Source organism: Alligator mississippiensis, chromosome 7 (genome assembly GCF_030867095.1).
Source record: "Alligator mississippiensis isolate rAllMis1 chromosome 7, rAllMis1, whole genome shotgun sequence".
Lineage (NCBI taxonomy): Eukaryota > Metazoa > Chordata > Crocodylia > Alligatoridae > Alligator > Alligator mississippiensis.
This window is the reverse complement of record NC_081830.1, coordinates 45,520,918-45,536,287: the sequence shown is the minus strand read 5'-3', so window position 1 is coordinate 45,536,287 and position 15,370 is coordinate 45,520,918.

The window sequence follows — 15,370 nt, the reverse complement described above, 5'->3', positions numbered from 1 at the left end:
GCTGTGCCCAGAAGGCTCTGGTCTTAAAGGGGCCACCTGGCTTTCTAGTAACAAGGCTAGGGTTCCCTGTTACACTCCCTCACAAGCTTCTCATAAACAGACTGGAGAAATGTTTGGACTAGAAAAAACTGCTACAAGGTGGTTAGGTACTGGCTCAATAGTTGCAAGTAAAGGGTAATTATTGATGGATCCATGTCAGAATGGCAGGAGGTTTCAAGCAGAGCCCCACAGGAGTCTGGGCCTGATGCTGTTCAACATGTTTATTAACAGTGTGGATCGTGGCATAGAAAGCTTCTTAAGCAAGTTTTCAGATTACATGAAACTGGGAAGGATTGTGAACAGGTTGGAGGATGTGAACACAATTCAGAAGGTTCTCAACACATTGCAAAGTTGGGCTATTGCTAATAGGATGATGTTCATTGTGGACAAATGCAAGGTGCTACACTTTGGAATGAATAATCAAAACCAAAACTATAAAATGGGTAACAACTAGCTGGATGGCAGCACTATGGAAAAGGACTTTTGAGTCATGGTAGACCACAGACCTCAATATGAGTCTGTAGTGTGATGCAGCTGCACAGAAGGCGAATGTGGTTTTGGGATGCATCAATAGAAGCATAAGATGCAAGACACAGGATGTGATAGTGCCTCTCTACTTGGCATTGGTTAAGCCTCATCTGGAGTACTGTGTGTAGTTCTAGACTTCACATTTTAAAAAGGGCATGGTGAAAATAGAGAGGGTCCAGAGGTGAGTAACAAAGATGATAAAGGGCTTGGAAGGCAAGTCATATGAGGAGAGACTGAAGGAGCTAGGTATGTTCAGCTTGTGAAAAATGCACTTAAGAGGGGACATGACAGCAATCTTCAAATACTTGAAGGGCTGCCATAAAGAAGAGGGAAAACACCTTTTGCTGCAGAGAGGAGGATGTAAACCAAAGGCCTGAAGTTGCAGCAAAGTAAGTTTAGATTGGATATCCGGAAAAAAACCAAAAAACTTCTTCACTGTTAGAACAGTGAGACAGTGGAATAGACTGCCTAGGAAAGTTGCGGGCTCTCCATCACTGGAGGTGTTGAAGCAGAGATTGGATGACCACTGGTTGGGGATGATCTAGGCATAGTTATGCCTATGTTCTACTATGGGTATTTTCCATGATTCTGAGCTTTGCTGGTTGCCCCCACCTCACTTTCTGCTATGTGTCAGTGTTTTTAAGCTTCCCTCAATGACTGGGGACTTTGACTGGGTTGTGCCAATGCTCCTGCTGGGACCAAAGCCAGATATTCCGGGCTAGATATTTCCGCTGCTGGCTGCAGGGACAAAGGTAAATATAAGCATTCCAATATTCCGGATATTGGAAATAGCCAATATCAAAATTGGCTATTTCCTGATATGCTTCCATCCATATAGAGGGTTTTGCCGACCCTCTAACCAGGGTGAGACTGGTTGCCATATTGGGAAGGAATTTACCCCAGTAGCTTTGGACAGACTGTATGGACAGTAGGAGTTTTTGCCTCCCTCTGCAGTGAAGGGTGTGGTGCCCATCCTAGGACCTTTTGAGCATATATTGATATTACATAGAAACAGAACATTAGCTCTGCCTTTCCTGTGGCAGGTTAGGGTCTGTGTTATGTCAGGGTTGATGGCAGTCTTATGTAGACATTATGGTTTGTACAGGACCGTTTGGATAGAGATAAGTGGGTTGGTTCTAGATAACCTCTGGAAGTCCCTTCCAGTCCTATGATTCTATGATCTTATGGCAGGAAAATGGGAGATGTAGGTAAAAAGATTGAGAAATTGCTCAAAAAATGAAGAGTTTTTCTAACATGTATTATATTAAATGTGCACTGTGTATGTCTCCTATCATCAGAAACAACAAAGATGATTGCAAGTATAGTCATTACTTTTATTTCAGAACAATACCTCATTTATGTGACAAGGCGTACATGCAAATATAATAATGACAAATCTTACAAATAAAAGTCAGTTTTGGCAAAATGTATCTGGTTCTTCAGTATTATCACTATTGCTAGAAGAAAACAACATGGAACCTCCTGAAAACTACTGTAATTCTGAATGCACATTGATAGCAATGAGGCAGAATAAACAGACCCTTGCCGGGGAAATCTTTTTACAGATATATGAATATGATTTTAATGGCAAGACAATGCTGATTCTCATCTATGCAATAGCCTTAATGTCCAGAAGATTCACCTCTGTGCAACACCAGTATGCTTTTACATGGATTCTAGATACAGTTTTTAAATTTCAGGAGGTTCTGCCAGCATTGCAGGTGACCAAGAGAAAAGTTAATATTATAGGACTGCCTACATGATTCCAAGATAAATCATGTTTATGGACCTCAATGGGAGAAGTATTAGGCTAATGAGGGTTGTAGAAAATCCAACTTTTAGATCACAATGACTTCTTTCCAGTTTGTACTCCTTTTCCATATCCATCTGCATCCAGCCATGTGGTATTTGCGTACCTTGGTTTCCATGAGCTCCTATGAGCATATTCACATAGTCACTAACTTTGATTTTGCTGGTTGTGAAAAATTTCTGTTTCATTGTCCTCTCCTAATAAACTCTTCTGTACCATGCAGCAAAATGCCTGGGGCTGTTAAATAAGCATTTACTCTAAGGCCTCATGAAGACAAATAAAGTTGCACCGACAAAGCCATTTAATTACAACCTTTGTTTGCATTCTTTCTAACTGGTGAGTACACATTTAGTCTTAGTGAGGAAAGATTAGGGGGGATGGACACATTCAGATTTCTAATGCAGATTTTTTTCCCCACTAGAGCAGACTGCTTTCAGTTTTAATTTGTGATTGATTTGAAGGGCAGGGATTGTGGATATTTTAATTTTGGACTGATGATTACACTTGTTATGCAGATGGTGAAGATTAGAAGCTTAGGTAGAAACATCTTGTGAAAATGAGATTTAAAATAAAATTAAGTGAACAAGCTTTTCAGGAGTTGCAGACCCTTTGTCAATTTTTCTGAGTTTCACACTTGCTCTAACTATAACACTTTGGTTGCAGTGCTTCAGGCATCACCAAATAAAAGAAAAAGGTCAATTGAGAGGGTACACGACAGAATTAAGGTGTTTAAAGACGTGATCCGGGAAGGGGGGGCACTTTAATTAGAGTGGCTCTCCATAGCGCTACATGTATCAGCGTTCTCATGGTGAAAAATGGTGGTGGGGCACTTTAACTAAAGCTCATTGAATGAGCATTAGTTAAAGTGCCCCTATCACCATTTTTCAGCACAGGGCTGCTGATACACATGACACTGGAGTCTGCTGGAATATATATACAGTGCATCGGAGCAGTCGTGCTGCACGTGTATAGGTGCCTTTAGTTATCAAGGGCTCAGGAACCTAAGGACTTGGTAGCAAGACTACCCTACGTGAGGAGATGCAGACGCCTAGGCACATGCACAGAGCTACATTCTGTCACTGTGTACATCCAAACACCAGAGTGGACTGGAGCAGGATTGAGAACAAGGGCCAAAGTCTTCCTTGTCTTGCACATCCACTAGCTGAAGTGATGAGCAGCAAGTGTTGCCATTAGCACTTGCAGTAATGAATGAGGCAGTCCCATCCCCCAGGGGTATTGTGTTAGACTATCTGTAGATACAGCAGGTACAGCTGAGTCATGTTTTCTATTTGGTGTTTGCAAACACAAAAAGTGGCATCTCTTTTTTTAATGTAACCTTTAATTCTGATGTCTGTGCAAGGCTTCAGAATTCAGGAATTAAGGCATAGCCCTATAGTGCCTATCCATCTCTTAATCCTACCTGATCTACTCCTCCAGTACACTAACCGCAACAAAAACTAAGGTTTCCTCTTGTTCCTTCCCCCATGTCTCTTGATAAAAATTCTTCCTAAATGCACACAAAAATGCCAGTAAAAGAAAGGAAGGAACAGTGAAGTGAGAGCTCTGAAGGGAACAGGGGAAACTGTATTGAATTTAAGCAAATTCACAGTGTGATTTGCATAAGATCCATGAGGCTACTAAGGAATACTGTGCAAAATGGCATCCCTGATATTGGCAGACTGTGAGAATGATACAGTAGGTATTTTCTTCACTTTAAAATGAGTTTACCATATAGGGAAGAAATAGTTGCAGTGTTAAACTGATGCTTCCACTTTCTTCATGTGTTAATTCAATATGAAGTCAAAGGGCTAGGTTTGTGGCTGGAAGGCTGTTTGGCATTCCTAGTATGACTAGCATGTGGTACATGGAACTTATCTTCATTCAGTTTCACTAGAGAATTAAACCAACTCCCTGTTCAAATTGTTTTGACTTCTTTCATTATCCTGGGCCATTGTAGCATCCACTTTTGTATCCTCAGAAAAACAAGTCGTGTCCCTCTATCAACCATAAACACACGCATTGTAAGAAAAAAAAAACCTTAAACCCCCCTGGGAGTCCTGCCATCTCTTCTGAAGCCATTTTCAGGTTGACTATACTTTGGATCCTGCTGTTTTCTAGTTTAGGTAACAGTCTGTCATAAAGCTGCTTATTAAATGCTTTCTGAAAATCTAGGTAAGCCCTGTCACAGACACTGTCCCTGTGAATCTCACTTGTGATTTCAAAAGAAAAACATAAGGTATGGAAGTTAAACAGCTCCTTTCTCTGTGAATCCAGGGTTTGCTGTTATGTGCTGTCCGCTGCTGGCTGCAGGGACAAAGGTAAATATAAGCATTCCCTTCATCTTTCCTGCCTTGCAATTTCTTAATTGCATTTGTCACCTATTTCCTCAGTTTCATTCCTTCTGGGTTTCTTTTTTCATTTTTTCATTTGCTACTGTTGTGCTATTTGTTTTTAATAGATAACTTTTAAAAGTGTAGGTTTATTGGTACATACTCCTGTTTCGTCTCACATACTGGGAAGTTTTCAAATATAAAGCTGATTTGTCTTTCTTTTGCTGTTTTTGTTATCTTCACTAATCTTTTTTTCAAAATGTGTGCAGCACTTCGGCAAAAGGGAACTGCAGTAATTGAATCACATGATATTTCAAGTACATATTTTCTCTGGAGTTGTAACAATGGTAAAAGTTACTTGCCAAAATGCTATTGGAGGGTCTCTCTAATGCAATGCTTCCTTACCAGTGCTTCCAATAACATCCTACAACCTACCTGAATAATTTAAATAGATCTTTTCAACACGTTGTTTTGAGAACACTCTTTCTTCTTTAGCTTTGTTTGGTCTGAGAGAGGCTATTGTGCCTTTGTCCCAAAAGCCAGGGAAGCCTTTGTAATATTCAGTTGGCATGACAACTGAGTCAAGGGTATACTCTCAAAATGTGCAATTTCATCTCTCCTTTTCACTTGGTTTTAACTAAATGTCAGCTCACTTTATTGTTGCAAGTACAATTAACTACAGACTTGGGGCCTGACCTTGCAACCTTTACTCACACTATAATTGCTACTGAAGTCAACAGGACTACTCATGGTAGCCAGTGTATATATGTGATCAGGCCCTCATTTGAAAGAATGAAGCTCAGTTTTCTTATATTTACTGATAAATGGAAAAAGTACCCAGTATAAGTTTATAACAGCCATAGAATTTGTAATAGAGTTTTGATACAAACGTTATAAATGCCTTCAAACTCTATTTACTTCAACATTTACTTCTATTTATTAAAAAGACACGGCTCATGGAAAGTTTAAATTAAAGTTTTATGTGCCAATTTCATAAAGATATTAGCACAAAAACTCACATAAGCATCCACTAATCATCAGAAGTCTTTAACATTAATCAGTGATTCTCAACAAGGGTGCTGCCACACCTATGCATGTGTGCAAACACCTATACATGATTCACAAGATAAATCCACAGATTTCAAATAAGAAGTGTTAAAAACATTCTAACCTGCTGTGGCCTTTTCGAGTTCTTTGCAACTGAAGACTTGCTCTATTACTTTTCCATAGTCAAAAAATGAGTGCAAATTAAGATTTGGCATTTTCCAGGGATGCCTTGAGTCTAAAAAGGTTGAAAACCACTGTGTTAGACATAGCAATCAAAGAGTTTAATGCATTTACAATTCAAAAGATCAATCAAGTATCAGGAAAAAAATGTTGATTATCATTCATTTTTATTGATATCTATTTCACACATCAGCTAATGAAAGACTACTATATACGTCTCTGAACATCCAAGCATTATACGTTTTTCTTTCATTTGGCTGATTACAATACAGAATTGGAAACAGGGCCATAAGACATATGGTTAGTTTCTTAGTTACCTCCAAAAAAGTGACTTGTTAATTTAAATTTTTATATATATTGTTTCAGACTTTTGGAAATAAATGACAAGCAGATTTATCTAAATTAGATTCTTATTCTCTAAACACTTTTGAAAAGTAAGAGCCAGTAAAATATTCAAGAAATGCACCTTGAAGATGAGCTTTAGTGGGTAGAGGATTAAGGCAGAGTTGAATGACTCCCTTTCTGAAATAACAGCCTTAGTTCTCTAAAAACACAGATTGCCGTTTGCCACTAATGGATGCCCGGAGCAGCATTACAGCAAATTGCTTTCCTTGATGACACAAACTGAATATATGAAAAACATGAACACTTAGTTAAAATGTTACCACATCAAACCTCACTAAAGCAAAGTAACTGTTTTCCAGAGAAGCTTTGTGTGATCATAATTGAACTATTTCTGTTTTGGTGAACTTGTATAATTTAAAATGGGATACAAAACTTGATTCTCTATTGCCTCTTTAGAGCTCTGCAAAGTGAGTGAAAAATACTCCAAAATCAGAAGGGTAGGAGCAAATTTGTCCTTGTGCCAGGTAGCTGCAAGAGACAGTGTAGTTAGGTTCTGCCAATAACTGTTCTAATTTGGCTTCCTTATGCTATAGTCTTTGCTGACAGCAACATGATGATACCAAGCTGCCTGACCACATCTTCCCCTTTCTCTGTCCCAGCCTGATCTGCTCCAGGCCCTGCCTTATACTGAAGCATTCTCTGTATTAGAAAATTCCTTAGGGACACTGAAGAGTTATGGGAACATCCTACATGGGGGCGATGTTCACCAGAAAGATGGTCATATACCTGCTCTGACCCCCTTTGAAATGCAGTTGCCCAATGGGCCTGTAGAACAATTCTTAATGTAGCCACTGGTGCTTAAAACACACTTTAGGAGGCACTTAAAACTAAGCAAGGTAATGGGCAGGGAAGATTCAGGCCCTTGAGCTCAGATGTAGACTGATGCCTTGACTCTATTCACAAAGTTTTAGGCTTTCCTTAACCTCTAAAATAAAGTCAGTCCTTTAAATGGACATGAATAATGCCGAGAGATAAAAAATATTATTTGCTTAACATAATCAAGCTTTAAGAAGGCTGGGCATGCACAGAGTCCAACTTCTTAGAGTTCTGTAATAGCATTTAAGACACAGCGTAACATTTTCATGTAATTAGTATGTCACAGCCCTGTCCTCTCCGTCAGTCATACCAAAATCCAGGATACTTCTGGAGCCTGTGATTTAAATGATAGGAGACTTAGAATGCATTGAGGCTACGCAGATACAAATGAAAGCCTGTTTTGCTACTTTGGACCAGTGTAAAGAAGCAGGCATAAAACTCTCAAACCTTTTCATTCAGTTTGCAGATTTATTTCTTAGTTTAAAAGGACACTGTCAAGTTAAAAACCCCGGACTAGATTCACAGCTTGTATAGATCAGTGTAGCTCCACTGCACTTAACAGCACTATGCCATTATTTCTTCTGAAAATGTATCCTTTCATCACTTAAAATGACCATGCTTCTTTGCCTACATTACCAATGACAACAGCTTAGATTGTTAATGTTTAAGAATTATTTTAAAATTTTGAAACTCTTGTATCTATTTTCTTGCACTCCCTCATCTTGGACAATTAAAACAGACTAGTTAGTTCCATTTGTAACTTCTATTCAAAGTCACTTTCACATTCTCATATTCTAGTCCAGGAATGTCAAATTCACCTGGCCCCCCTGGGCCATATATTGAGCATAGGGCTTTTGGTGGACTGGATCCCAGGACTTTGGGGATCTTCCAGGACTGGAACTGGACACAGTGGTAGACCTAGTGGCAGCAGGCTTTTCTCCACTCACTCCATCCCTGAATTCCCACTCTATCCCCAACTGTGGGCCTGATCCAGCCGTCCAGCCCTAAGTTTGACACCCCTGTGGCAAGGCCTGGGTTCACTATTTATTTTTGGTTTACGTAAAAATATTGTTTCCACTTGAACTAAATAACTTCAGTGAGTCTGATTCAGGTTTTTTTAAACATAATTATTTACATCTCATCCTTAAGCCCCTAATGGCACTATTAACCTCTTTCCGATTTTGCCCTTACCTGCTTCACACAGTATTCACCTCCACTAGCCGCAGAACATGGAGGGAGCCCACCACTTCTACAACCTTCTCCTTCTTTCTCCTGCCCAGGACACTGTAATGACTGCAGACCAACAGGGACCCCAGGGAGCAACCAAATGGGAATCAGGCAGCCTGGGTACTTTCATATCTAGTGCAACATCAGGTCTCAGTGTCCAGGGGAGGATTAACTTCAGGGAAAACTCTGTTCAGGCAAGTAGCCTTCTGGGTGTATACCAGTACATCCAGGCTTCAGGAGTAGGGTCACCAGTTGTGACCATTGTATCTACATGTTTGTCACCAAGTCTATGTCTTCAGTCTTATAGTGATTCATTTCAGTTCACTGGGGGTTTTTTTTTAAGTCCTTAGTTTGAATCATGGAGGGGAAAAAAAGAAATATTTTTTCATTTCCCTTTCCAAGGTCAGAGACCTAATGAATTATGACTCCACCTGCTTCTGACTTCAAATGGAGAGCTTTGTAACCTTTGGGTGCTGATTGCCTGGGTAGCCAGTCACAGCATTTTTATTTAATTGTGAATTCATCATTGCTGTTAGTAATCATAATATATTCAATATAATTAGGAAAACGATTTACCATTTTTCAAGGATGCCAAACAAGATAATTTAACATATAGCTATGCTGCCAGGAAGGTGATGAAGAAACAGTTGTAGGCAACTTTGTGTAAAAAGACAGAAATGATATCTTAAGAATTATATAAAATTAAGGATGTAGTAAGTATATTTTCTATAAAACGTTTTCCTTGGATGAGAGATTCTCATTCAAAGGCCTGTACAGCAGGGCTATTCAAGCTCTGGGCCCGCAGGACTCCCCACGGTTTGGGAAATTTGGTTGCAAGGGAGCAGTGACAGTACTGCCACACCACACACAGGCACACACTTGCATGCACACAGATCCAACCCTGTGGTTCCCAGGAGCAAGGCCAGGAGGGTTAGCACAGCAAAGTGCATGCACACCCACACATACATGCGCATGCATGAACTAAGCTCTGACCCCATGGCTCCAAGGAGGGGCTGGGTGAGACAGCATGCATGCAAACATGCAAACACTGCCCCCCCTCCCCCCCAGCAGCCCGTTGGCTCCCAGGAGCCCTGATGACATGGCAGGGTGGGGCAGAACAACATGGAGGTCCTCAGCCAGGCTCCATCCCCTGTGCATACAGGCTGGACCTGGCTAGGAGCAGCCCCTGCCACCGCCAGTCACCTGGGGCCTCCATGCACTGTCCAGGGCCTGCGCAGTGACTGCAGCAGCAGGGCACAAGGCTACCAGCAGCAGGTGGCCATCCTGGCTCATCCGTGGAGTTGCCCGAGCCCTGATCCCAGCACAAGCCCCTCCCCCAGCCCACCCCACTCTGGTTGATCCTTGTCCCAGGCAGGCAGGGCCAGATTAACGCATAAGCAAACTAAATGCATGCCTAGGGCCCTACATAAAGAACGGGCCCAGTTGTGCTTATTTTACAAATTATAAAAATTATATACAAATTATAAAAAATATATACAGTATTAAGTAGGGGCCCATAAGTTTGTTTGCCCAGGGCCCACTCAGTCCACCTCTTGCCCTGCGTCCAGCCTCTGCTCAGCAGGAGCCCAGCTGGGCACTGCAGTTGGCAGCAGCCTCTGCATCTGCCTGCAGCAGTGTGAATCTGGGACCTTTGCTTTAATTTATACCAATAGCCAGGACATCTGGATGGCCTGCAAAATCTGGGACTATGCCAGATAATCTGGGACATATGGTCATCCTAGTTATGTGCCAAAAACATTCTAGTTTTAGTATTTCCTCATGTAGATTTGTCTGACTCCAGGTTTAAAGTTTACTGGGGCAGGGGCTGGTTGGTTGAAGTAAAGAAGAAGTCTGGGATTGCTGCTTCTGCAGATATACCTCTTCTGTAGATAAACAAAAAATATCCTCCTCTCTAAAGCCTGGCCTAGATGCAGGTTCGGTATAAGTGTGAATATGTCAGTCAGGGTGTATGATTTCTACTGATAAAATGAACACAGCACTAGTATTGCTGCAGTTATGAGTAGAAAGATACCCTACCTGCACAGAAACAAGATATATCAAATAAAACACATGTAGCCTGTATAACTAACTGTATCCCCACAGGAGCTGAGCTGCTTTTACTGGTAAATTCAAATGTAAAAGTTGTATGGAAAAAGGCCATGCTATGGATGTCATATTTTGCATGAAAAATTTACTTTTGAAAATGATCTTTTTTTTAATATCAGGATACTACATTGTAAGTGTAGCTGTAAAGGAAGTCTGATGAAAGAACAAGAGGCTGAAGTTAAGAGAACCTGTGAAAAATGGATTTAAATTATTTTTCATTTACTCAAGCAGAAAAGGCTCCAAGATTATCACTACAGAAAGATAAAACAAATGCTAACATCTAAATGATCTTTGCCATAACTGAACTGATTAACTCTCAGTTCAATTTGGATTTAGATAGCCTCAGTCAATACAAGAATAATTGTAGGTTTGGACAGAATTTAAGCACCACCTAGTGACCAAATTTATGATACAAAATCTGACAAAATGCAACATTCAATTTTAAGTCCTTACAACTAACTTTGATTTTAAAAAATTGCCAGGAAACAAATAACTCTTAACTTCCTCCACTTTACATTATGGCAAATTGACAAAGAAACAAATATAAAATAAGTTAAAATATTTTAGTCCTTGTTTTCAGTGGAAGTTATGAATGTGTGTGCATAGTAAAAAAAAAAAAAGTCTTCATAAAACTCTTTAAAAATATTTACATTGTTTTTCGTGGATTAATTTCCAACATTATGGACTCTGCTTATCAAGTATATATATGTGTGAGTGTGTATATGAACAGATGATTTTCACTTTAATCAATAAATTGTCCTATTGTCATATGTATCCCATATATGTCCTATATATATGTATATATTTAAAAATAAGTAAGTATTTCTTATTTCAGCAGGGATTTTTAAATCACTCTTAAACCAACACACATTTTTAATTCATGGATTGCCAATAGGACACGTTATGAATTATAGAGAAAATAGTCTAATCCAATATGTTAAATTTATGACATACAGATCAAAAGCATTGGTTTTGGCAACATGCATTAGTGAAGTACAACATAGTCAACTGGAACTCAAGAAACATGGGTTCTAACTCTGCCTCTGAACTTGAGGAAATCAACTTCACTTCTCTCTGCCTCTGTTTCTCCTTCTGTTCTTGTCCATCTTGTCTAGATTGTAAAATAGAACAGGGAACTGTCTTTGATAATGCATTTGAATAATGCACAACACAATGGTAACTTGAGCATTTTCAGGCCTCAAACCAGCAGTCCCCAAGAATTGAGACTGTGATCATACAACTTGAGACTCTGACCCCAGAGGCCTTATGAGAGGGTTCATGAGTCCCAGACTTTCAGTTAGCCTACATGGACTTGAATCAGATAAAAGGTCATGCATGGGTCACACATAATATCAAGACAACTAACTGGAAGTGGGGTTCCAAGCTCAGGACTAGAGTCACCATCCAAAAACCTGGGAACCACTGTTCTATATACTGATCTAATATAAATAATAAATACAACTGACTTGGAAAGATAATTTTGGAGCTTAAATATGTTATAAAAGTCCATATTACAAAAAAGAATTATTTTAGAGAAATCAGTAGATATCAGTTCAGGAATTCTGGAGGTCCCTGATAACTAGCAATCACAAGTAGAGAAATATCATGTGCATTTGGCAGAAAGAAAAATGACTCAAACTACTTCATCTCCTGTGGTATCTGACTGCCACTGAGTCATTACAAACAAATTGAATAAAAACGACATATCTTTCTGTTACTTTCAACTCCCTACTTCACTACTTTTTAATATACTCTTTTTAGACAATTTATAGTACAACATGCTGCACATTATGTATGCCATTGTCAGGATAATTTATCCAAAGACCAAGCACAGGCAGTCTTGGGATTTGGTAGCTACTTAGATGCTTAACATTCAATTTAGTAACATTTGTATCATAGAAGTGAATTTATTGACACCAAAGTTAAAAAATAATGTCTTGAATGCATGATGAACATAAGATTTGTTTGCATGGTACTCAGAAACACTTATTTGTAAAACCTTAATTTTCAGTCAACTCCACAGTAAGTAAAAACTATATTGAACTTGGAATTGTCAAAATGTTCACCCTGCAATTAGATATGAAATAGCACTCAACCACTCCTTTTAATAAGCTCATCCCTGACTGATGCCATATCTACACTAAAAATGTTTGTCTGTATACTAAGTTTGGTAGAGATGAGAGGTTTTTTTACATTGTTCCTATACCAGATAAAATATTTGTGTTTATGTAATTATAACAGCACTAAAGGGTTTTTGCTGGCATAGCTTATTTCACAACCAAATCGGTATGTTTTCTCATCAAACCTTTTCTGGTGTAGATGTGGCTGTACAGGGACAGTCTCTAAGCCTGAAAACACAATTCTAGACTTTTCTTGGGCTACTAAAGATAATTTAGAGTTCTTGCCTATGTACTCCTGGATTTCTCTGAGATATAAGGACAAAAATGGGAATCTCAACTGAGGTGCAGAGCAGTGGCTAAGAAGAAAGATTTCAAGACTGGAATAAGGCCACCAATTCTTTCACACAGATCACAAAATTATATATATATAGATATCTATATCTATAGATATCTCTATATATCTATATATCTATATATATAGATATATATATATATATTTGATGGAAACTTATAGAATCTATAGCAAAGAGAATTTATGAAAACCCCAGTTTTGCTTCATTCCCTATCTCCCAGCATCCAATTAGACTGACTCCATCCCCTTTGGTTAAAAAAGCAACACCACCTTAATCTTTCCTCTGGCTTCTGGCTCTCCCTCCCCTTCAAGCACTATGACCAGTGCCCAGCCCAACTTGGGTCCTGCTTACAGTATCTGTTTTCATATCTTTCCATTCTCTTTCCATGACCACTTGTAGGAAGCTTGTACTCCTTCATATAGTTCTACCTTTTCCTAAACACTTGTGCACATGCAGAAGCTGTATAAGCAACAACTAATATGTTGGGCAAACTCAGATACATACAATTGTCACATACAGACTTCTATCCCCAGTGTCCTATTCTGTACATGGATCATCATCAGAAGGCAGTCTGTGATGACCACCTTTTGACCTGCATTTTTGTCGGCAGTTCCTTGATACAAGGATGACAGTTTGCTGGTACATAGAGAAGTCATCAGTGAGTCTGGAGATGACTGAAGAGGCTAATCCAAGACCTGCATGTTTGACTGCAGGCATGGCAAACAGTTCCAGGAGGAAAGAGTGGAACCTGGTGATGTCAGGTCACAGTACTTTCCTTTTGCCTCTCTCACCTATCTACCTCCCTAATGAGACAAGTTTGGTCAAAATGGTCAATGCCTTGTCCTACTTCACAGCACCATTGGGGACAATTAAGTGCTCAATGTTAGTAGTGCATTTCTTCAGATAGACCTTCAAGGTGTCCTTTAATATCTTCTTTTGCCCACCTCTACAGTAGTGACCATTGGCTCATTGGGCATATAGGACCTGTTTCAGGAGACAGTGGTCAGGCATCTTTATGACGTATCCTGTCAAACAGAGCTGATGTGGCATGAATGTTATAAATGGCTTTGAAGCTGGTGGTGTTTGCTTGAGCCAAGATACTTGCATTCATTCTTCTGTCCTACCAATTTATATGGAGGATTTTCCAAAGACATCCAAGACTTTCAAATGATTCTGATGTTGTCCAGGTTTCACAGGGGGTAGGGATGACAGGTTTCACATCAGGGTAGGGATGAAAACAGCTTGATAGATGAGAGGTGTCATTTGGGTCCTGATGCCATGATTATCAAAGATGTGATTTCAGATACATCTTAAGCAGCACTAACAGATTTTATTTCATGTTGAATATCATCATTTATGTTTACTTTTTGGAAAGGTGACTGCCCGTTTAGGAGGAATGCTCAACATTCATTAAGGACTGCTCTTTAATTTTAATACGTAGGGGAACATCTGTTTGTTTTGGGTTGGGTTGGTAAAGTACCTTGATTTTCATGAAGTTGACAGTGAATCCAAGCATTTCATACATTTCACAGAAGCAGTTGAGAATGACCTGGAGCACTCCAATTGAGTGGGCTCACATTACAATCATAAATGTAATGGAGATGTTGGTTATCTTGGATTTGGAACATAATCAATTGATGATAAAGAGATTCCCATCCATGTGATACTGGATGCTGATTCCAGATGTAAGTCTATCAGTGATGAGGTATGGAATAGCTGTGATATAGATGGGGAAAAAAGTTTGGTGCTATCATGCATTCTTGCTTGATTTCAGTTCTAACAGTGAAGGGGTCCATTTCTAAGCCATTGTTTAGGACAGTTGCTATCATGTCGTCATGAAGTAGTCTGATAATGGTAACAAATTTTGGTGGACATCCAAATCTCATCAAGACCTTCCATTTGGCCTCTCTGTTGATTGAATAAAAGGCCTTAGTCAGGTCAATGAAGGCCATGTAAAGATCTCAGTATTGCTGCAACATTTCTCCTGCAGCTGTCTAAGAACAAAGATCAAGTCTATTGTAACTCTGAGTGGTCTGACACCACAGTAGGACTCAGATAGAATCTCCTCAGCAACAGGAGTGAATCTATTGAAGAGAATGTGGGCTTGGATCTTCCCAGTCATGGACTGGAGTTCAATGGCATGGTAATTGCTGCAATCCAATTGTGGTAGGGCACTGGGGTACACCTGCCCCTTTAAGTGTGCGAGCACCCAGAGGGGCAGTCTTGCAGGTGGCAGAGGGGGCTGATTGGAGAGTCACCTGACCAGGAGAGGGCTGGGCTGGAGCTATATAAGCCCAAGACTTCAGCTGGCCAGGTAGTTCAGCTCTGGGAGCCATACAATGAGGAGTTCCTGGCAGCAGAGAAGCAGGACTCCTGAAGTTGCAGTGAGCAGGCTAGGCCACTCTGCAA